Genomic DNA, 20,189 nt, shown 5'->3' with positions numbered 1-20,189 from the left:
AACACTGTTCTCACCATGGCTTTCCCTGCATTCTTCTTTGCCTTCATGTCATTAAAATCTGACTATCACAGCAGTAACTAATAAAACAACACCAAAGATACTCTGCTTATTGTTGGCGTGCAAATCCTCTGGCAGAGGGCTGGGACCATCTGTTGCGGTGTGAATTTGGAATGTCCCTCATGGGATGAAATATTTGAACTTGATCCCCAGCTGGGAACACTGTTTAGGGAGATTTGGGGAAGCATTTAGGAGGTGGGGCCTCATTAGAGGAAGTGAGTCCCTGGAGGTGGGCCTCCAGTCTTCTTCCCTACGTCCTTCCTATGCTCTGCTTTCTGAGTGCAGATTGGGTATGATCAGCCAGCCACTTCTTCCGGCCACCACATGCTTTCCCTATTTGCCACCACGTCATCCTGCCATGATGGATTGTGTCACCAGGAACTATGAGACAAATGACCCCCTCCTCCTTAAGTTACCTTTGTCAGAGTATTTTGTCATAGAAATGAGAAAGGAGCTATGACACTCACTGGTGTGCCACACACTTACCTCTGTGCATGTCATGCAGAGAAGCCACATGCTGCACAAGCACTGCACACGTGTGTATACACACACACACACACACACACACACAAGTGCTCATGTTTGCACATGCATCGGGGGAGTCTTTCAGGGGCCTGTAGCTGGACAGCAGCACACAGCCCATTCCTCCTGTCTTCATGGGCTCTACCGATAAGAAATAATTAGGAAATCACTCAAAAGTTTCCTGTTGGGGGCCGACTTTTAGCAGAAAGCGGCTATCAGCTTTGCAGCCATCTTGAGCCATATACCCTGACATGAGACTTGGATTACAATAGCCTACAACAGCTGAGCACACGCCGATAATCTTGGTTTAGATACCTTGGGTGTGTGAGATTAAAGGTGTGTAACTTAAGAGCGTGACTTAGAAGAGTAGAGATCAGATTTAAAGACAAGACCTAAGGGCATGATTAAAGGCGTGACCAAAAGGCATGGCTTAGAAGTGAGACATATAAAAGGCAGAGGCAGACGGCAGAGAATCAGACATTAGGGAGACACTTTTAGGAGACACTTCAGAGAGTACAACTTGGAGTACAACTTGGAGTAGGATTTAGACATTAGGCACTTGGAACTTGGAAGAAGTAACTTGGAACTTGGAGGCACTAGGAACTAGGAACTAGGAACTCAAGACTTGGGACTTAGACCAGAAGAGAGACTGAAGAATAAACGGGATTGAATCATACTCTGTCTGGTCTCCATTCTTCAAGTCTGCCCTCACCCTCTCTCTTGCTGAACCCCGACCCTCGGACCTGAGCAGCAGCTTGGACCAGGATACAGTGGCCGCCAAACTCAGAGCAGCCCGGGCCTCAACATTTTGCTCGGGTTCTCAACAGTTTCCATTCTGTTGGCTCTGGCTTAAGACAGACAAGCTCTTTAGGAAGGAAAAAAAAGGGGGGTCTAAGTAAGAAGTATTTGTTTTTCTGGTCTTTTGTTTTGTTTTTGTTGTTTATTTGTTTTTGGTTTTTGTGTTTGTTTCTTTGTTTTGTTTTGTGTCTGTATTGTTGCTCACAAATCCAACTTGTCTAAACTTATCAGGAGCTTCAGTCTCCTCAGGGAGTAGACTCTGGTTCAGAGTGCCCATGGTCACCATGAGGGTGCTTTCTTTGCCCACCACCAGTGGATCTCTTTCTAAGGGCATGTGAAGTAGAAACTTCTAGTTTCTTTGGTAGGTTAGTTATGTTAAATGATGTTTTGCTGGGGCACACAGGTGAAAGGACGTTGGATGGAAGAGTGTAAATATGACCCCACAGACAGTGGGAGGCGAGCACTGAGCGTTGGTTTGGTTTGCTCTGCTTCGTTATTCTTCGCTAAAGACATGCATGCATCGGTTCCCCTTACATAGAGTTGCTGAGCTCAACTTGCGGTAACACTGACATGGAGAAAAACCCACCCAAGTACTGCTTGTGAGGTTCTTGAGAAGGCTTGCTGCTTCCATGGCCTCTTCTTAGGTTGGTTGGTGAGCCTGGTGGTTTCTTCAGGGTTCAATTACAGCTGCTTGGTATCTGCTTGCTGAAAGGACTGTCCTGTAGCTGCTGAATCAGATTTGGTGTTTGCTATGGGACTGAACAGCTGCCAAAAAAGATCGAGCTCACCCCCAAAGAACTGTTGCTAACAGGTCCATTTTCCCCATATCCTAATAACTTTTCTCTTCCACTACCTCTGCTGGGTGGTGGGCTAGAGGAGAGGTTGAGCCCTTATTAAAAGTAGGTTGCAAAAAACTTATGCCCACAGGTATGGACATGTCACCCAGCTTTAAATGGTCACTGTGCTCTTCCATTGATTGAAGTGTCAATCAGACATTTCAAAACTACTGTCTTCATAGCTACAAAGTACACATTATGTCATTTTTAACTCCAGTCACTATGTTTCGCAGATCAGAGACGCTTCCCATTTCACTGACTCTCTGTCCTTTTTGACCAAGATCTTCCATACCAGGGGTGACTGCTTTTCTGCTCTCTGCTCTACTGAAGTCAAGTCTTTCAGATTCCACACACAAGTGAGCACAGGCGGTATTTGTCCTTGTCTTTCTGATATTCTCCACGTTTACTATACTGTTACTGATGTCAGGATTATGTTCCTTTTGTGGGTGTGTAGTCTCTCACCCATTCTGTGTATACACTTTTTCCTCATCTGTCCGTCCTTTGATGGACCCTTCCTTAGCTTGCTGCTGTGAGACTGACTCTGTAACAAATGTGGGAATGTTGGTATGTGTTCCACATCCTGTTTCAGTCTGGGTGCATATATGCCCAGACGTGGAGTTTTACAGGCTTAGGATCGAGCCGTGTGTATACATGCATTTGTATCTATGTGTGTTTAGATATCTGGGAACGTGAGTACATGTATTTTTATGTATCCTATAATTGCAACATTGTGACAAAGCACCATTTTGTGTTCTTTGTTCTACTGTCCCTTAAGAATATATTCTGAGTATTTGTGTATGTTAAATCTTGAGTTTGCTGCCCCTATGCCCAGGCGTTGGTATGCTGTGATTCATTCCTCCTTACTAGGCATTTGGGAACTTCGCATATTTTTCCATCTTAAGTAATTCTGCCAGGAATGTCTGTGCAGATCAACCTCTGTTATTCACCTTGGAGTGAATTGGGTCAGAGGGCATTTACATTTTAAGCTGCAACTGCATTTAGAGTGAGAGGCTTAAGCACAATAGGGAATTTCCAAGAGAAGCAAATCCAATTGTCTTTAGGGGGCTGGAAACCTTCTCTCAGGGGCCACCACAGCGGGTAGCCGGGTCTACCGGTACTTATTTATCTACACATGACATATTCAATGTGTGTGTGTGTGTGTGTGTGTGTGTACACCTTGCAAATGTTTTCTTTAGAAACAACCTGAGCAGGTCCCGCTCCTCTCAATTCGCTCCCCACATACACCTCTGCATGCCGGGACACACTAACTGGAGCAGCCCTTAGACTCAGCAGTGCAAAGCAATGGCAGCCCCCAGGTGATCCAGAGGGGCTGCTCAGCCTTCAGACAGCACACAGCGTTCTGGGATTTTGCCCAGGAGGCAATCAACTGTGAAAAAAATGCCGCAGCTCACACCACTAGCTTCTAGAAAGAAAGACAAATAAAAGGTAAATCTCTTCCTAAACAGAAAACGGTTTTGGCCCATAAAGCACATGCAAAGTTACAGCTGTTGGGCATCTAGGGCGTCTAACAGCTGCCTTCTTGTTGATGCGTTTCAACCTGTTTTTACACGATTTTAAAACTTGGGTACGTGATTTACTGTGCCCACCAGGGACTTGAGAATAATTTTTGTATTGTGTAGAATATATCATAGGGCTGTCTCAAAGCATGAAGGCAGGAGTTGAGATTCCCCAGCAATAAATACTGGCTGCACAGCTGTGGTAACTAGCCTGTGGTCCTAGAAGTAAGAAGACAGAGAAAGAAGACCATCCCGACTCCCACCCAAGCAAGCTGCATAGCTTCAGGTTCAAGTGAGAGACCTTGCCTGAATACTTGTGGTAGAGAGCAATTGAGAAAGACATTTGTTATTGTTGGGGTTATGGAGCACACAAATAATGAGGAAAGGACTACTGTCTTAGTGTTTTACTGCTGTGAACAGACACTGTAACCAAGGCAACTCTTTTCAGGACAACATTAAATTGGGGCTGGCTTACAGGTTCAGATGTTCAGTCCATTATCATCAAGGCGGGAGTGTCCAGGCAGGCATGGTGCAGGAAGAGCTGAGAGTTCTACATCTTGTTCTGAAGGCAGCTAGGATGAGGATCTTAAAGCCCATATCCACAGTAACACACCCATTCCAACAAAATAACACCTACTCCAATAAGGCCACACCTCCAAATAATGCCACTCTCTGGGCCAAGCATATTCAAACCATAACAACCACTGAAGTCAGAAATAAACCAAAAGCAACTTTATTCACTTCAGGAAAATACTTCTAACCTGTTAGGGTAGCGGTTAGTCTCAGGAGCTGACACAACTACCTTGAAAGGTCAAGAGCAGTCTCCTTTTGAAGCATAAACCCACAAGCAGATATTCAGGGGATAATAAAGAAGGGATTCGTAAAATGAGGGTTAGTTCTGCAGCCCAGGGTGTGGCAGATAGCAGGATGCTGGTACAGGCTAAAGGCTATTCTATTCTCAACCTTTTTGGGGCTCATGCAGGCCATGTGGATTTACTGCAGCTGACAAGAATGCAGGCCTTGAGGACATGCAGTAAGATGGGGGCAGCAGACCAGTGCCTGGGATTTCTCTGGGCTCTTCATTATGAAATACAATGCGGCAGTGAGTGGGGGTGCCTGGCAGGCCGGTGCCAAGGTGTCTCCTGAGAAATCACACCATGCAGCAGATCTGGTATGAGGGAGGTTTATTTGTGGGAAGGAAGGAGAGTGAGGGCCTAGAGAAGGGGTAGAGGCAGACAGACTGGAGCAGAGCCATGAGGGCAGAGAATGAGGGACAGAGAAGGACAGAAAGAAGGACAGAAATGGGGAAAGAGGCCAACCAGGATCATGTGGGGACAGATATATATATATATATATATATATATATATATATATATATATATACCAGGCCACCTGCACCTGGTGAGTGGCAGGTAAGGGCGGCAGATGATGACATAAGCCACTGCTAGGTCCCTGGGAGGAGCCTAGGAATTGGAATCACCTGTAAGCTAACAACATCTGACATCAACCCCTACCCTCCACACACATATGCACACACACATGCATGCATATATACATGTAGAGACATATACACACATGTCTGTACTCCACACAGACATAAAAATACAAGCATATAAGTAAACAAATAATCACATTGGAGTAGAACGCTTCTCTGGCTGGCATGGACATTGGAAATCGCCACATAGAGAAGAGCAGGATTCTACAAGATTCTGTTGCTTCAACAAATACTCATCGAACACTGACCGGCCAGTCTTGCATGGCAACTGGACAGGATGTGGACTCGCCTGGGAGACACATCTCTGGATGTATCTGTGAGGATGTTTCTAAAGATGGAGAGGATGCCACGCCCTGACTGTGGGCAGCATTGTCCTGTCAGCTGGGGTCCTAGACCCTGAACAAAAAGCTTTCTGTGGACAGAGCACCAGCATCTACCTCTGCTTCCTGACCACAGATGCAAAGTGACCAAGTGACCAGCTGCCTAAGACTCTTGTCACAGGAAGAAATGACCATTATGGTCCAATTTTAGTAGGAGGCACACCCAGAGTCCATTAGAGAGTCACAGAGTGGCAGGAAGGTGAGGTGGTGGTGGCCCCTCTCTCCTCTAGCTGCCCATTGGAGCCTTCCTGTCTCACAGTTCTGCAAGTTTGAGAGCTGCATGGCTGAGTCTATGATAGAAAGAGAGAGTGGTCTCAAGCCCCAAGGTTAGAAAAGGCTTTTTGTTCGAAACCAGTAGAATGGGGAACTGGGCAAAGGGGACTGGCTAGAGTGTATGAATGTTTGTACTACACGCCCAAGAAAGTCAGAAGAAGGAGTTATCTTAGACCTGGAGTTACAGATGCTTGTGAGCTACTGTGTGGGTGCTGGGAATTGGGCTCAGGTCCTCTGCAAGAGCGACCAGTGCTCCCTACCACGAACCATCTCTCCAGCCCCTTTGAGAACCAGCCTTTGAGGAAAAGGGGCAGAATTTTTCATTACTGGGGATTTTTAAAAGTCACTGTCTCACACCAAATCCACACTCCAGTCATCTTTGCCTTTTCTCTGTGCCAACATCCTTTTTTCCAATTGAGTCTCTTTGAGTTTGTCACCACAGAGTGAGAGTTTGGTTCTCCATACCACCATTTCTCTCCACCATGAGCGACTGGCTCCTCAAACCACAGACCCACATGAACCCTTCCTTTTTTCCTTCCTTTTTTCCTTCCTTTTTTCCTTCCTTCCTTCCTTCCTTCCTTCTTTCCTTTCTTCCTTTGCTTTTATCTGGCATTTTGTTACAGCACCAAGAAAAGTGACTAATACAGACACAGATATAAGAGGTCCTGTGTCGCAGGGTTGCCATGGAGGATAACAAGCCCAGTCCATGCATTGTCCTTGCAGCCCTGTATACCAGACACTTTATTGACAACAGAGTTCTAGCCTGCCTTGGCCCTGAATGTAAAGATCATGGCTCTCCATCTTTACAATAAACTCTCACACAAGAGCAGTGTGTGTCGCCCTCTCTCCAGCATCCCAACACTGCCCCTATGTTCTCTCCACAGAAGACTCAGCCTACTCTTGCACATCATCCCTGGCTCCTGTCCTTCTATCTGAAGCAATGGCCTGCACCCTTTCTGCTGGGTAGACCATGCATTTAGCCCTCTAGGCCTGCCACACTTCCTATGGTATTACACCTTGCCAGAGTCTCTTAAGTAGATAGTCATACTCTCTTACATGTTCCCATGGTGCTGGTCACATATGTCTGTCATGCAGTTACCGTGATAGCACATGTAGAGGCTTTACACCTATTCAGAGTATCTCCAGCCAACTGAGCTGGATTTCAAACCCATATGCCTCCTTCATGCCCTTAAATAATACTGCCTGAATGAATAAGTCAATCAACGACATTGAATTGGCTGTATGCATACTGTATACACCACACACACACACACACACACACACACACACACACACACACGATGCTCCCTCAAACAATGTTTTCCTGAGCAAATCGTAGAAAATGAGCTCAGAGTGGTTTTCCAAAAAGTGACTCTTGCCTGAACCCAGCTCTGCCCAGCACAGCAGGATCAGTGTGAGCCACTTGATGCGGAGTGGTAACCTGCATCACTGAAGCTAAGACCAATGACGTCTAAGAAGCCTAAGACACAGCCCTAAGCTCATATTCTCGACTGTTGGCAGATGGAACCCAGGAAAATAGTGTCGCAAGGGCCGATACCACAGATCAGCCACCATGACTGTTATCAAATGTCATCTCCATACCGTCTGGGTATGAATTTAACCCAGAGCCTAACTGTACCTCCACGGTGCCTAGTGCTCCTCTCTTCTCTTTCCCCTGTTCCTGAGGTCCCGTGGATAGTGCTGATAGAGCCTGTGCCCAGGACCCCACCTCTACACCACTTCCTACAGGATATCCACCCATATCACACAGTCAGAGACTTGTCAAACCAACACAGAGGCTTTCTTTGACGTGGCCACCATCTCATGGCTCAGGTGTGAACTATGCTCAGGTGTGAACCACACCTGAACATGCAGGCCATCCTACATGTTCAAGTACATGTCCTTCTCTTGCCTTTCTGAATTTGTTCCTTCTGTCATGGCCAAGACATGCCCCACTTGATTCTAACCTGTAGCTTAGCCTCTTCTTAGCCTCTGAGAGCATTAGCTGCTAAGTGTATCTAATGTTTCAGAGGACAGGAGGCACCCAGCTTCTCTAGGGAACCACAGGAGGGATGGAAGTCACTGGATATGAACAAGGATGAAGGGATTCAAGAGATGGCAGGAATTTTGGTGCATTGGAACATGTGTCCTGTGAGAACAGGGCTTGCTTCTGGAGTGGGAGAGAATTATTTCTCAAGAGTTTTGTAGCATACATCTTTCTTGTACCCTGAACATGGCTGGATAAACATGACAACTTAGAGAGAGAATGGCGTTCTGAGGGCAACAGAGATAGCTTTTGGTTGAAATGCTATCCTCAAATTTTAGAGCACAATAAAATGGTTGAACAAGGTGTCCAGCTCAAAATAAATCAGTAGTTTTACTTTGTACCAACACTGACCTAGAGGAAAATGCCACAGGCAAATAACCCCATGTACCGTACCAACAACCAAGACAAAATATCTAGGAACATTCCTCGGGAGGTGCGTGAAGCCCTGAGTGAAGACTTCACAGACTATGAAGGCAGAGAAGGCTTGTCTTGTTCCTTAAGGAGAACAAATCACATTAAAGTCCCTGTGGTCCAGGTGTGTCTTGTTCCCTCTACCAGATACAGATCTCATTTCACTCCACCGCTCTGGTGTTTCATGTTCCCTGTGCTGTGAGCAGCATGGTGGTGGACTCTGTCCCATCTCTGCTATGTGCTCATGATACCAGCCAGCTCTGGTACCCAGCAGGGGTCCATAAATCTTGTCTTAGTGAGTGAAGACCAGGATGACTGTGGACCTGTGTTGTTAGAATCAGACCTCCAGGGAATCTGAGGTTAAGCTCTGGAATGTAAAGAATGATTGTGAACCCCAGTGGCTCTGAGACCATTGCCAGTGTCTTCCTGGATTCAGCAAGGAGTTTAAATCTTAACGCACAGCCATCGTTCCTGGCCCGGGGTAGACAGAGGTGGCAGAGAATGCTTCAAAGAATGCTCTGACGTCAGCAGGCTCCTCTGACTTTTTTTTTTTTTTTTTTTTTTAAGCAGTGCTGTGGATGTTTGAGACTCTTTAAAATGTTCTAGAGACTTCCTCTAAAAATAGTAATATATCCTGGACTATAGTGTTGATTAACTAACAATGTAATGAGAAAGACACTTTTTATTTGAAACCAAACTGACTCTGTGAGGGTAGCTTTTCTTGCCTTCTTAGAGAGTAGAAATCACAGTGCAATCCCCATAGCCCTTCTGTAACATTAGGAAGGAAGAAGCAACTACTGGCAGTAGATGCTCCGTCACTTGGAGAAGCCCAGAATCCAATGGGAGAAGGGAGAAGAGAGGGAGAAGAGGAGGATCAGGGGGAGGTAGGAGGAGGATGGGTTGGAGAGGGAGGAGGAGAGAGAAAGGGAGAGAAAAGGGAAGGGAGGAGGAAGGGAAGAGAAAAAGGGAGCAAGGGAGAGAGGGAAGAAGTGGGGAGGATGGGGTCAGGAGGTGTCTGGTGTCAGAGCCAGAGTGTTCACCCTGCTACAGGGTGAAAATAGTATTCAGAAGATCCAAAGCCAGGAGGAAATGAACCACTCAATAGGATTTGGAAGTTCTTAGGAGCACCCGAGTGGTGATATTTAGAACTTTGCTAAATAGAATTTTCTGGCCTTGGATTCAGTCACACAGGCAAAGCGTAGCTTATACAGTTAAGCATTCCTTAAACGGGGCCTGAAAAGACTCTGGACTTAAGAGTTTACCAGCGTTAGAGAAATTCTGCAGCAGAAGTGTGCTGGCAACAGGAGTTCAAAGACTCGGGGAAATCTAACCTGCTGTGGATCTTCCCGTGAGACCTAAAGTGGCACGTGTGTTTCTGTTTTCATAAAATCAAGAGGCTAAGATGCTCTTAAGCACAAACTGCCAAGTTTAGAGGGGACCTGATGGATAAAATCAGGGCAGTGCCAACACATCCTGTCACTTGGCTAAGACAGTCACTGCTCATGACAGGGCTGGCGTGACAGCCATGACTGATGCTACTCACTGAATACAGTGCCTTAGTGGAGCACCGCCTGAAGCCCATTGTCCAATCTGTCATCGTAAACTGGACCCACTTTGTTTGGCTACATAGACATCAGCTACATACAGGACAGGGCAGCCACATGTCTTCTGTCTACAGTTCAACCATCTTCCCATCCTCTCTAGGCCCACAGCTTCAGAAAGCAGTTGGAAGCTTTGGGAAAGAAGACTCTTGTGTCTCTCAGAATTCAGTTCCAGAGATATGGATACAGGATGGTTCTCTTTAAATTGAATACGCATGGGCATGTGTACATACACACATACACACACACACACATGGTGCAAGTTAAGGTGTCAGGGGATGGGCTAGGACAGGGAAATAGGCTCAGATATTTTGGTCATCCTGATAAGCCCCTAGAAACAGTGATGATCATACGAGTGTTCAGGGAACTTTGTTTATTGCCTTGCTTGTTCTTGACTATTTGTTTATTGTCTTGCTTGCTCCTTGACTATTTGCATCTCTTGTATTGCTAGTTCCTCAACCTAGAACTGACCTTAATACTTGCATGTAATTAAAATGGTATAAAAGCAAAGAAAAAAAAAGGAGGGGGGATGGGATAGGGGGTTTCTAGGGAAGGGAAATGGGGAAAGGGGATGACCTCTGAAATGTGAATAAATAAAATATCCAATTAAAAAAAAAAGATGTCAAGGAAGACAAAATAACGTTAGTGGATGGGGAATGTTATCAGCCGGAAGGCACAAAGAACAGAGAAACATATCTCTGTTTGTCTCCCCTTTCTTTCCCTCTCTGTGTCTCTCTCCCCCTGTCTCTTCCGCCCCTCAGCCACCACCCCATACCCCCCTTTCTTCTTTATGTGTACACAGGGACACTTAACCCACACATAGACACAGTCTAGCTTGGCTCTTAAAGTCCACCACATTCCACATAAAAAATACAGCTGCTCTAGTTGCCATGTCCCTGCTTCTGCTCTCTCCCAGGACACAGACACTGGGGGGGCTGGGGTCTTCCGCTCAATCTCTCCTGAGCTGGCTGCCCCAACATGGCAGCCATGAGCCCCATTTGCTCACTCAGCCTGTGAAATTGATGTGAAGTGTGCTGGGCTGGAAAGCACATAATGGATTTCTGAAGATACACTAAATGGTATAAAAATCCTGTTCACAGTGGCTCATATTAGTTATATAGTGAAATAGTGATGTCCTGAATAAACTGGGTTAAGTATAATGTGTTACTCAAGCTGATCAAGCCTAACCCCTTCCCCCTATGTGTCTATCAGAACATTCAGAGTCATATGCATGGCCAGTATTCTGTTCTGATGGGAGGCGTCTACTCTATATGTTTTGAGACATTCTGTCCTTTAGGCTGTGACTTCCCTGAGTTGAGTGTATTTTGTAGGTTCAAGGACTTGGGAAGCAGAGCAGGATGAATTAGCTGACTGGCAGGGTATTGGGTGCGCCGTGTGTTTGGTTAGATGATGGGGCTCACATCCCTATCCACTGCCAAGGTTTCTTCATTACTTAGACCCCTCCGAGCCATGACCTAAAGGAAATGAGCGGTTAGCAATCATCAGTCACTCCTTCCAGGACCCACGGGGTGACAGCCCTGCATAAGATTGCAGTCCTTTGAGTCACAGAGCCATAAACCCACAAGCTAGCAAATCTCCTCGCCATCCTAGAGCGCACAAGAATGACTGAAGGTAATGTATTTGCCAATGCCACTGGTCACAGAGGTCAGACTGGGGTGTGTAGCCCCTTGTAGCCAGCAGCCCCCCTCCAGCCAGCAGCCTCTCAGATGCAATCAGCCAGCTGAAGAATCCTCATGGCTTTCCCATTTGACATGAGCCTGTTAGATACATGTGACCCATTTTTTTTTTCCTATAGGAAGCCAATTTCGAGAAGGAAGGCAATGAAAGTCTGGGTTGGAAAATTCATGGCCTTTCACTCAGAATGCTTCAGATGGGACATGACTGTGGAGACACAGACTCGCGTCTCATAAGGCAGGAAGTACTGGGACTTTGCATCTGTCAGTCAGGCTACTCCTCCGGCTACAGGGGAAGGATGGAGAGGTAGATGCTTTTTTTTGGCTGGAGCCTGTCCCTAAAAGTTTGTGACCTAAAAGAGGTCCTCCAGTTCCTTCCTGCTGGTTTCTGACTCGGTTATGTAATAGGACATCCAAAGATACTTAAGAAAAGGCTTGCAGATACAAGCCATGGCATGCCCTGCTTATGTCCCTCCTGGGACTGCCACTCTGGTAAAAATAAAATGTCAATGTTTGTTGAGGCCTCAGCAACTACTTTAGGCCTTACGGCTTGCAGCCTCAGAACTTTGCATTTCTAGAGGAGACGGAACTGGTCCTGCCCTTGAGCAGATAGCAGCTAGCTGGCCGCCTGCCTAGAGAGTCCTCTTCTAGGTTCATCTTCCACCTTAGATTGGCCCTTCTTAATCAAGTCCTCAATTAATATATCATCATTATTCCTTTTTTTTTAAAAGAACAAGTCAGGGGACTATTGCTTCTGGGGTGTGGGGCTCAGGAGCTCTTGGTGGGGCAGGTCTGCTTCCTCTTCACCACCACATGCTTCTGGCTTCGAAGGATGGCACTGGCACTGCAGATGGCCGCCATACACAGATGAGGGCGGTACTTGTTCTTTCGGATCATGTGCCTGATGCTGCTGAGGGTAGCCCAAGCATTCTTGTTGATGGCGGTCCTCAGGTAAGAAGTGGCAGGCTTTTGCTGACCAGATCTGCCTTTTATAACTACCACGACCTCTTTGCCATCAGCTGCAGCCTCCGGTCTTGTGGTGAATTAGCCCGTTGCAATGGAAGGAGTTTCGGGCCTTCAGATTATTGGGCTCCATGCTGTACATCTGCTTATTCCTCTTGATCAAGAACCTGGAGCAGTTCCAAATGGCCACCCATTGCAGATGCGCGGATGTGGACATGGCGGTGGCTCCTCTCCCTACGGTGCGGCCAGAGACAGAAAGATACCACCATTATTCTAAAGTATGTTATTATATGTTGTATTATTTTATAGCACATTATTATTAGTAGTATGTCATTATAAAGTTATCAGCACATCCTACTTTCTCTGGGTACAGAGTTCTAGACAAAAATTACCTTTTATATGCTTAGCAGCTTATTGTCTGTGAAGGAAATGCAGAGAGGGAGAGAGAGAGAGAGAGAGAGAGAGAGAGAGAGAGAGAGAGAGAGAGATACACAAACTGAAAAAGCTGGGAGAAGAGAAGAGATTAATATTTAGTATCTAAGCAAAGGTGAGGTGGTTGTTACAGGTAAATTGTGTTGTACCAAATTCACATAGAAAGTTGTAAACTTCTAGCACCTCAGAATGTATGACCTTGCTTGGAAATAAGGTTGTTGCAGATGTAACTAGTGGGGTGTGCCCTTCTCTAATACAGCTGATGTCCTTACAAGAAAGGAACAATTATGGGAGGATATACTTGATGTTCAAATTATACTGGTATGAATGAAAATGTAACAATGGTAACCTGGACACAGGCCAAAGTGTCATATGGGATCAAAGGAAAAAGGCGGAGGCAGAGATTGGGTGATGCACCTGTAAGCCAAGGGATGCTACGGGTCACCAGCTACCACCTGGAATTATCTCTCAGCTCCCTCAGAGGGAACTGGCCTGGTTCCAACACCTGAGCCCAGACATCAGCCTCCAGAACTGTTGGACAGTATTTGTAATATTCAGCTCCTCCCCCGTGGGATATTGGCTACATCAATTCTGGGAAGCTCTTCTGGGAGGCCCATTGAGATCCAGGAAATAAAGCCAGTGCTTTATTGTGGCCTAAAAAACAGCACAATTCTTCTCTCTCCCATGTGTTCACAGTGTGCAGCTAGAAACAGCTCTTTGCCATTGCCCCAAAGCAGCGGAACTCGGCTGAAAATCTGGAGTAGAGCTGCATCGCTGAGAAGTGTATCTCTGTCCTTTGTCCTTCCTGTGGAAGGACAAGCTCCTTCCAGTGCCCTAGACAGCTATCCAGAACCCAGAGGAGCCTCTCCCTTCTCCTAGCACAGTCCCTTACAGGGTGGTTCCCAAATCCCCCAGGGAAGGAGTTCCAGAGACTATAAATGATATCATTCAACTTCCTTTTTTTATTATGTGAACAACTATCCGATGTTGCCAAAGTGACAACAGGGAATAGAGAAACTGAAAGTAGCTATTTTCCCATCCCCAGCAGATAGATGCTCAGAAGTAGACCAGAAGGGCAACTGGTGTCACACACACATACACACACACACACACACACACACACACACACACACACGCTCCTTGATATCATTGGAGGACCATTCATTTTGTTGAGACATCAGGCTAGGCTTCTCAGTGTTCTCTGTGACACAATGAGACTCAGGTTACATCACTGATGGCCAACTGGCACTCCACGCTGGCTCAAGAAAAGCAATCGCATGGTTCATTTTAAATTACGAGGTAAAGGGCCTCTTTCTTTTTTTCTTTCTTTTTTATTTTTTCCATGGGACAGTGTTGTTACTTGAAAAAATAACTGGCCTGGGCACTTAGACTTGACTTGGCAAATGTTCTTGAAGTGTGTGTGAGCCTGTCTTCTCAAGGAAAAATATGTCCAGTCTATGTTGTTCACGATGGGAATTTAGGGAAAGTTGAATCTGTTACCATGAGCACATTGCTCTGATTATTTTCACAGCTAGTGATGAGCTGAGTGAATACAGCTTCTGATACTGTGTAACAAGATGTGTCCTATTGGCAAGGCTTCCTGACATTGTCTACCAGGCCAGTGCATGCCATAAAACCAGGAGTGGATTAAGTTCTGTTCCAAGCATTCCATTCCAGAGATTCATGGATTTTATAAAAATGATTTACTTACTTACTTACTATTTAGTGTGCACTAGTGTTCTGCCTGTGGATATGTCTGTGTGAAGATGTTGGATTCCCTGGAACTGGAGTTATAGACAGTTGTGAGCTGCCATGTGGGTGCTGGGAATTGAACCCTGGTCCTCTGGAAGAGCAGCTAGTGCTCCTAACCCATCTCTCTAGGCCCAGTTGAGCACCTGGTTGAATTCCTGCCCTGACTTCCCTCAATGATGAACTGTAACCTATAAAGGGAACTCATCCATTTCCTTTCCTATGCTGTGTTTTGTCTGAGTGGATCTGAATATAACAATACAAAATATCCATCGCTCTGGCTTCAGACTCCACATTGCATCTAATCAACAGGTGCCACCACTTGGTCAGTTTCTCTGCTCTGAAGAAAACTATCTTCATGCACAAAGCCCGTGGGTGCACTCCTCCCTCCTTTGAGACACACTTGTGTGCAGATGTCTTTGTCACACACCTCAGTCAAAACAACAAATATGGGTGAACTAGATGAAGAAACAAGAACCCAATCGCATTTTTATAAAGCCAGATGTCAAGAAGACTTGAAAAAAAAAATGTAAGGACACCCTGGTCACCACATTTTTATGAAAATATTATTTAAGCTAACGTGAAACAGGCTTGGGACTATTGTTTCAAAGAAACTAATAAGTAGATATAAAAGTTTATTTTTGACATGATAAATATCCTTTTATATAACCCTTATTAACAATGCTAGAGGGAGCCTGAAACTATAAGGTTTGAAGATTACTGACTCTTTTCATTTTCTTTTAGTTTCTGGGAGAAAATATTCAGACAAAACACAGCATAGGAAAGGAAATAGATGATTTCCCTTAATAGGGTACAGTTCATCATTGAGGGAAGTCAGGGCAGGAATTCAACCAGGTGCTCACTGGGAGGCTGCTGGCTACTCCACACAGCTTTATCTATGACCAAGGAACTCAACTCACAGGCAAGGAAGTACAGGAGAAACCATGTGGGAACATTGCTTGCTGGCTTGTGCAGGCCCTTGCTCAGCTTGCTTTCTTATATAGCTCAGGTCTACCTGCCTAGGGAATTGTACCACCCACAGTGGGCTGGGGTCCCCTATGACAATCAACAATCAAACAGACTTGCAGACATGTCACAGGCCAATCTGACCTTAGAAATTCCTCTGTTGAGGTCTTCCTCTTGTGTAATTTTTTTTTTTTTTTAATGTTGTGACAAAGCTGGCAGTTAAAGCTCACCAGGACTCTGCAGACGAATATTTCTCAAAATTGAATATATACCAGTCTACAAAAAAAACAAGACCTGACACATTTTGGTTTTGAAATTATTCAGAATATGTTCCCATATTACAGTGGAATTAAGTTTAAAATAAAATTGTATTTGTGTGCATGTGGTGTCTCTCCATGAGTATATGCCACATCTGGGGTTGGTGTGGGGGTGGGCTATTGATGGAGGTCAGAAGGGCCTGTCAGACAGACTCACTAGAATGTGAGTTATAGGCCATTGTGAGAGGCTGCATCTATGTGGGAGCTGGGAACTGAACCCAGGTCCTCTGGAAGAACAGCACACACGCCTCACCACTCAGCCATCTCTCTAGCCCCTACACCCCCAAAATCAAATGTGAAAAACCATGATAGTCCCAGTGTTTGAAAATGAACCTTCTCACTTTTGAAGACCTTATATGTCAAGAAGAAATCACAATGCAGTGCAGTTAGTACTTAGAAGTAAATCGTAGTGGAAATAGGATGCATCAAAACTCATAGTACCCAAATAAAGGCATACCTGGAAATGTGGTGTACTAAATTTATACATGAGAGGGAGGAAGGGAGGGAGGCAGAGAGAGAGGGGAGAGAGAGAGAGAGAGAGAGAGAGAGAGAGAGAGAGAGAGACTGAAGCATAAGTGAGCTGCAAAGAACGAGTAAGAGGCAAAGAAAAATCAGCTCCAAAGAAAACGGAAGCCTGGAGGACCATGCAGCCAGAACAAAGGTTCCAAACGCAGCCAGTCAGTGGAGACGTCGTCCTGAAGGAAAAGTTGGTCCTTTGAAAACGCTGATAAAATTAGTAAGTCCACAAAACTTTCCTCAAGAAGAATGGAGAAGGCACAAATTACTGACGCAGAGAATGAAATGAATTACAAGATGATATGAAGGAAATTATCTACAATTTTTAGGAAATCCCATGAAAATAGGAGTATTTTTATACCTATTAAAGATATTGGATCTCAATGTCAGACACTCCCATAAGTCCAGGTCCAAATTGACTCAAATGCTTTAAGGGGAGATAATGCTCTTTAAAGTTCGTTTTCATGCGATGTAACCATCTTTCTAATTCACTTCACGAGACAGCACAACTTTACAGAAAGCTGACAAGGGCTGAACAAGAAAGAAAAATTGCCAGTCAATTTCTTTCATGAATGTAAATGCAAAATCCTGAACAAAATGCTAGCAAATTGAATCCCATCATGCATAAATAGAACAATATATTACAACCAAATCAAGTCTAGTTCAGCACTCCAAGACTGGCTTATCATTAAAAAAAAAAAAAAAAAAAAAATCAATGAGTCGGGGCCAGAGAGAGAGCTCGATGGGGAAAGTACCCAGAGCTAAGCATGAAGATCTGACTTCCATCCTCAGGACAAACATGATAGGAAAAAAGAATTGAGTCCTGCAAGTTTTCCTGACCTCTACATGTGTGCCATGGTGCTCAGGCTCAAATATGAGTGCACACAAAGAAAGTAAGAAAGAACAAAGGAAAGAGGGGGGAGAAAGAAGGAAGAACAGAATAAAAATAAATAAATGTGTCTACACACACACACACACACACACACACACACACACACACACTGTTCTATAAAGAGAATTGGGTTCATGGAGGCTGGAGAGATGGCTCAGTGATTAAGACCATTGGCTGCTCTTGCAGAGGACCTGAGTTTAGATCTCAGTACCCATGTGGTAACTCACACTTGTCTGTAACTTCAGTTCTAGAAGAAGATCTGGACCCTTTCTTATAGCCATTATGGACACTATGTGACCATGGTGCACACACACACACACACACACACACACACGGGGGGGGGGGGAGGGAGAGAGAGAGAGTGAGAGAGTGAGGGAAGGAAGGAGGGAGAGAGGAAGAAAACTCTCATACACTAAGATAAATAAATCTTTTTAGGAAACCGAGAATTACGGTTTCAATCTGTAAAGACCTAGAAAGTCTCCAGTGTTGCCATCAGTCATAATCTACCCAATGCACTAAAATCAACTTTTTCACTCACCAGCGAGCCAGACTCCTAGGACAGCCTATGGATGGACAGCCAAGACTGGAAGGCACTGCTCACAGCCTCAGCCTCAGAAGAGAGGCAGCCCATAGCTGACCAGTGTGGAAAATTTAAAACCCCAGGAAAGGGGCTTCAGGATCCCCACCTACCACTGTGACCGCCTTGGGAGTCTAGGCAAGAGGGTGTGTCTTCTGTGTGGCCACTGGTGTGCAGCTGACTGCCTTACAGATTTCATCTTGGTTATCTTGAGCTGTTATTTCTCTTTTAGCCTTTATACCTCTAGCATCTGACTTCTTGTTGTTTTTGAGACAGTATTTCTCTGTATAGCCCTGTAGTTCAGGCTGCTCTCTAACTCCCAGAGATCTGCCTGCCTCAGCTTCCCAAGTTCTGGGATGAAAGGTATGCCCCACCACCTCCCAGCTGAGTTTTTTTATTTTGTTTCCCAAGTCAGTCTGCATCTCTCAATATGTTTTCCCAGTCCTTGGGATTTCTCTTCCATTTAATCTCTTAAACCACTAATTTGTGTCTAAATCAAGGACATCACTTCTCTGTAGACTTTTTTTTTTTTTTTTTTTTTTTGGTTTTTCAAGACAGGGTTTCTCTGTGTAGCCCTGGCTGTCCTGGAACTCACTCTGTAGACCAGGCTGGCCTTGAACTCAGAAATCCGCCTGCCTCTGCCTCCCAAGTGCTGGGATTAAAGGTGTGCGCCACCACCACCCGGCTCTCTATAGACTTTCATTTATGGATTTTTGATTCAAGACTAATTCTTCAGCCCTATTGGGACCGACATTAGATTTTCAAGCTCTCTATGCTGGTTACAGCCAGGAAGCAGCCTCGGAAGTTCTGACTCTCCCACAATAAGGCTGCTGCCCTGTGTGGGAATAGGCCACTAGGATCACCTGACCAGCTTCCTTGGGGCTCCTCCAGGTCAGGAGAGACTGGTATCTCCCTTTCAATGGTCCACAAGTCTCCCCGAGTCCTGTTAAGAGTCCTCACCCAGGGCACTGCCTCAGACATCTCCACCTAGAGAGCGCCAAGCTGCACCGTCTCTCAGCCTGTTGGCCTCCCTCGTACATTGCAGCACAGGAATAAATAGCTTTTAGCAGTGCAGGAGCTTTACTGAAAACATACAACAGAGAAAAATGTGTCAGCCTTCACTAGATCTGAAGGTTAAAGTTTCTGCTCCCGAGGTCTTGCAAATGGATACATTGACTGTACACCTACGAAAAGGGCTGAAAACAGCCCATGTGTGCTGATGCACAGACTGCCTAGTTCAAGGGCAAAAGCAAGATCGTTTTCAGAAGAGCAGCAGGGGCTGAGCATGAAGCATGTAGATAATAATTGTTTGACATTCGCAGACCGCATAAGTGTTTCTGTAGCAGCCATGAAAATAATCTTATGGTTGGGGTCACCACAACATGAGGAACTGTTGTTAAATGGGCACAGCATGCCGGGCAGTGGTGGCAAACGCCTTTAATCCTAGCACTTGGGAGGCAGAAGTAGGCGGATTTCTGAGTTCGAGGCCAGCCTGGTCTACAGAGTGAGTTCCAGGACAGCCAGAGCTACACAGAGAAACCCTGTCTCAGAAAAAAAAAAAAAATGGGCACAGCATTAGGAAGGTTGAGAACCACTGCCTTAGATGCAGACTCAGCCAGCTGCTGAGTTAGCTGTAGCCTGGGGATCCTGTGCAAAGGAAGCCACACCCAATTCCTGACCCACAGAACCTGTGAGGGGATAAATGTGTGCTGCAATAAGATACAAAATTTGCTGTGTGCCTGGGAACTAGAACCTTAGCTGTGGAAAGTCAGCTTTTGTGCAAGAGAGAGACAAGACTGTCTGTGGATATTTAAATGACAGAAGTTTATTACTGTAGTGAGGTTTTGGTTTCCTTAAAAACTCAGTTATGGTATGTGAATATGTTTTTGTTTTAATCCCAGGTGTGGGATGAGAGGCTGCCTCACAGCGGGTGATTATGATTTGACTCGAGCACCAGCAGGGGCGTGATTTTTACCAGCTGCAGAAAATTTAATTCTGAGAAATCTGGAGAGGGTTTGAGTGGGAGAGCCTGAGAGGGTCCGTGGAAGCTGCTGTTCCTGCTTGCCATTGCTGCAGTTTGTTAAGCTGTAGTGAACAAAGAGATGGAAGAAGCTAGAGATATCCAGACAATGAAGACTGGACTTGC

At 45.4% G+C, this 20,189-nt stretch overlaps 1 pseudogene; it reads right to left on the bottom strand.

Moving 5' to 3' along the window:
• Positions 1–12,163: 12,163 nt before the first annotated feature.
• LOC117722732 (large ribosomal subunit protein eL28 pseudogene) lies at positions 12,164–12,811 on the bottom strand (annotated as a pseudogene).
• Between the last annotated feature and the right edge of the window lie 7,378 nt (positions 12,812–20,189).

The sequence above is a fragment of the Arvicanthis niloticus genome, chromosome 17 (assembly GCF_011762505.2).
Source record: "Arvicanthis niloticus isolate mArvNil1 chromosome 17, mArvNil1.pat.X, whole genome shotgun sequence".
Lineage (NCBI taxonomy): Eukaryota > Metazoa > Chordata > Mammalia > Rodentia > Muridae > Arvicanthis > Arvicanthis niloticus.
The sequence above is the reverse complement of the archived record's forward strand: the minus strand, read 5'-3'. Positions and strand labels throughout refer to the sequence as shown.